General features: G+C 25.2%; 1 long non-coding RNA gene across 1 annotated transcript; it reads right to left on the bottom strand.

Annotated features, from left to right (window-relative positions):
- Window positions 1-1,905: 1,905 nt before the first annotated feature.
- Window positions 1,906-3,305, bottom strand: LOC139427052 (uncharacterized). Its single transcript, XR_011638206.1, has 2 exons — window positions 3,081-3,305; window positions 1,906-2,050 (listed from the first exon to the last, which is right to left on the bottom strand). It is a non-coding gene; the product is annotated as an uncharacterized lncRNA (long non-coding RNA).
- Between the last annotated feature and the right edge of the window lie 1,487 nt (window positions 3,306-4,792).

The following is a 4,792-nucleotide window of genomic DNA, read 5'->3' as shown; positions in this document are numbered from 1 at the left end:
TATTTATTTATTTTGCTGTATATATATATATATATATATATATATGTTGAATACTTGTTAATATGTTAAATTTGTTGTTCAATATGTTAATGTATAGATTCAATTTTTTAATAATATATCAATATATATAATATTATTAAAAAATTGACAATTGTAAAATTAAGATTATTAGATTTAATATTAGATTAATTAAATATTAGAAAATAATTAAAATTATTACAAATTAATTCAATTTTATCTTTTTTTAAAGTTTCTTTTTACTTCTTTGTTATCCTTGTTATTTCTTGATTTACTTTGCATAGTTATCTCCCTTACACTCGCAGATTTTTATACATGTATCTATCTATCTATCTATCTATCTATATATATATATATAATACAAAAATTATAAATACTTTTGTATTAATAATAACATTAAAACTCTTTCGTTTTCATAAAATGTCTTTGGTAAAGAATAGGTGTAGAAATTCTATTTTGGGACTTCAAGGCTGAAAACATACCATTGAAAGATAATTAGATTTATATTGCAAAGGAGGAGTTATTTTTAGAATCTTGTCCCTCTTTCACTTCCATATTAGAAAGCATTAAATGATTTTTCACAATGCGTAGAGTTACAAGGTATGTACGACAGGAACCGGTTTACTATCTTAAATACTATTTAGAATTTTGACGATTTTTTTACGTTGATTTGAATGACTAATGTATAAAAAATGGTGCGTAGCGTTTTTAAGAAGTGCTTAGCTTTTTTAAGAAGTGCTTTTTAAGTGAGGTAGCACAGTATAAAAAGGATTATGATTTCTGTCTCATAATATAAGATGATATTAAGATATCAATGGTCCCGCAGTGGACTGATCGTTAAGACACGGTTCCCAGCAGATCACCGCAGTCATGCATCACTGTCTACGGTCAGTGTGCGGGTGGGTGACCACTTGGATCAGTCTGCGTAGTGTGCGGTATTGGTCCTCGTTAAACTGTTCTACCGTAAAGTGCTCTACTTCGCATGCAGGTCGTTGGGCTACCGAAGCGGGGTTGCCACCCCCTCTGCAGAGGATCAAAAGTTTGATGGCATGTCTTCGGATTATCCTCAGGGATGTTTCCCAGACAGCCGCCAATAGCCCATCATGCAGCTCTAGTGCGACGTAAATTAGCTACAACAACTACAACAAGATATCAAAGAATTTCATGTTGCGTTCCTGAGAGGATAAGGAGGTGAAAGGGGGATGGATTTAAATACTATCTAGAATTTTGACGATTTTTTTATTTTGATTTGAGTGACTAAGGTATAAAACATGGTGCGTAGCATTCTTAAAATTCCTTTGAAATAATTCTTTAGAAGAAATGAGGGTTTAATGTATGAAATATACAATTTTTGACTTACCTTTTACTCATAAAATATTTATAACATCAAAACTATTAGATCTATCAAATCAATTCTATTTTTTAAATTTAGTTTAAAAAGTACATTATAAATAATGTCAGACTTGTCTATATTTCAATGTCTCAGAATTTTATTGTCATCAAATTAATTTACATTGCATTAAGGGATCATCAATTTTATTCATTTACACATTGCATATCAGAAATATCACTTTTATGAAAATTATTTTTTCCAATTTCTTAGTAAAATTGTTTTTTTAAATATAACAGGGTTTTCAATGTCATACTTACAATTTATTATTGTAAAATTCAAAACATTTATTATTGGTATAAGATAATTTAATTAAAAATTATAGGATTTATTTTAGGACAAATTTATTGTAATATACAATATATAAATTAAAATTTATTAATAACTAAGAAAAAAACAATATTTTATTAAGAACAAACTTTTTATGTATCATATTATGTATTTTGTTATAACCTTTTACGTGCTTTGTTTGGCATTTTAAATAATACAAGAATCAATTTAAAAAATGAAATATTTAATATCATGTGAAACATTTAGAACATTATTCATTTTCATTTCTTATTTTTTAATTTCTTTCATAAAAACAGTATTACATCTCTTTCCTTCTTCTCCAGACAAACCTTACAGGATTATACGAAATATCTAAAATAAAAGAAAGAAATAATTTTCATGGTAAAATTTTACCAACAAATTATTAGAATAAGGGAGATTGAATACCATTAATTTGAAATCATTAAGTCCTTAGGTATCCCTTTTAAACTTATTTTAAGTTTGACAGATATTTTGATTATAGTTCTAAGATTATTCTATACACTAATGAAAGATGGCAGGTATATTTGGTTTTGTAGTCCTTATGTTTGGATTGAAATTTATTTTAAGAAAAATAAATTGTATTTATAAACGAAGACTATTAAAAATTTAAGTATATTGAAAAATTAGTAAGGTACACTTACATACTTACTGTCATTGTAGAAAAGTTAAGGATGAAAAGATAAATGCGAAGTATAAATAAAAAGTAAAGTATCATTAGTTAACTTTGAATAATTATAAACAAAATATTATGCAAATCATCATACACAAAAAAAAAATAAATAAATAANAAACAGACAAGGAGATTGGAAATTTGTATTTTTAATAATTACTTCTTATATATAATATACTACCTTTTTTTAATACTTTTCAATAATTACTGAAAAATGGGATAATTTTGTGAGAGACAAGGTAAATATTTACCACACATATTTTCTAACTTGTTTTGAAATAAGATTTTGAAAAATTAAAAGAATTCTTAGAGAAGAATAAAATAATGATTTCACAAATAATTATAATAATAAAAACATTTCAAATAATCGGACATATGTTTTTACAATCAACAGAAATAAAGATTAAAATTTAAAAATAACGACATATAATCATTATTATATGTTATGTTATAATAATGCAACAAAGTTTGGCGAGTTGCTTGGCGAATATTTTTTCAAAGTAAAGCTTTTCGCCAGTATAAATCTTTACATATATAAAAATAGAAATGATTTAAACATTTAATTAAAACATTAATCGGAACAATTAAAAAGTAATCGGAACAAATTATAATAAGTTTTAATTTTATTAGCTTAAAATAAATAAATATTTTAAAAGAAAATTTATCTAGAAAATAGTGTACTATACTCACCGATACTAAAATCGTGGGCAGGTTCCTGTTATGGTGGTACATCAACTGTATTGAGATGGTCATCTCATAGTGCGAAAGTATTTTTAATGCTTTCATTTTAAAGGAAATGTTATTATTAAACTAAAAACTTGTTCCGTCTCATCTATAAAAAAATTTCATCCGATCATCCTCTTCCTAACGTCGCCGCCATTTTTATTTACATTTGTATATGCCATCACATAAAATTGAAACGTCATAAAAAGCAAACGATCTGATTGGTTCACGTAAGAAATTGCCTGAACAGTTGCAGATATTTCGTGCAACCGTGACTTCTATATCACACGAGGATTTTTCGAGCAATTTTTGAAGAAATTGCCTTTAGAGTTGCACTTACAGTTGCAGTTACACTTACAGTTGCACTTATTTCCTCTCGTGTGATATAGCCATAAGAAATAATTTAATTACGTTAATATAAAAATGCATGAACTAAAGCAAAATATGTAATTTTGAAATTTAAAACTAAGCTCTTTTTAATTTGTAGCTTGCATAAATTAATTAGATTTAATAAGATGCTTCTTTTTCGGAATTTACTCTGTTCTTCGTTGTAGTGACGGATTACAGGCGCGCACCAAAGAAACTTTAGTTAATGACTTTTATTTGATTATATTAGCTTTAAATATTTAATTCAATTTATTGCATAATATGTTATCTTGACAGAAAGTGAAAGTCATCAAATATTTTTTTAATTTAATAAAACAGCAATTTTTTATTCAAACCAGTTTTAATTCTTGTCAATATTTTGAAAGTTATAGCTTAGAAAATTAACTTTAGTATTTATAAGGAATTAACTTTTAAATAAGGAATTAAAGGAATACCCATCATATATTATCCTGTTTTAAACTTAACTTAGGGTGAATATTTTACCAAAAGCCATTTTCTATTATATTTTTTAGATCATGTTATTGAAATATAAAATTTCAGTAATGAAGAGCTTACAACAATCGATTGAGATTAGAATTAAATCATTTTTTACCTTTTCTTTTACTATTTTTTATCTAAAAAATGTTATATTATATAGATATTTATAAATTTTTTTTTTTTTACTTAAGCTTGGAAAATAGTATCAGATAGAAAAGAATATTTTTATAGGCATACTAAATTGTAATCGGATTATAATAAGACGATAATTAGCAAGTAAAAAAAATGTATTAATGTATATTACTTTAGGTTCCATGTAAATAACACTTTCCTATTCTTACAAGAAAAGTATGATATATTATATAAAATAAAATATTGTCTCTTATATTACCTAACAGTTTCTTTCTATGTGTTATTTTTAAAGATAAAACAAAAATTTTCTTACTTTATTCTTATTAAGAAAATTTATGTTTTAAAAAAATGTAAATTTCATTGAAAATATTTTACGTCACTCACTGACTATTTTATATCACTAACTGAATTTGAACCAGATATGTGATGAATTATTTGTCGTACATTAAGATTTAGTGAGTAAGCAATTATCTAAATCAAGTTTATTAAAATATTTAGCAATTTCATGCTCTGCTAAGAGTATGATTAATGCATAATTTTTTCTACCAATAAGAAGACCGTAAGCATGCTTTTCATGGAATTTTTTTTTCTTTAAATGTTGTAAATTTTGTACCTGTATACACTTAACTTATACACGGAGAAAAAAATTCTGGTAAAATGTACAATGTAAATGTACCTTACGG

Source organism: Parasteatoda tepidariorum, chromosome X1 (assembly GCF_043381705.1).
Source record: "Parasteatoda tepidariorum isolate YZ-2023 chromosome X1, CAS_Ptep_4.0, whole genome shotgun sequence".
In the NCBI taxonomy this organism is placed as follows: Eukaryota; Metazoa; Arthropoda; class Arachnida; order Araneae; family Theridiidae; genus Parasteatoda; species Parasteatoda tepidariorum.
This window is presented reverse-complemented; position numbering and strand designations above follow the sequence as displayed.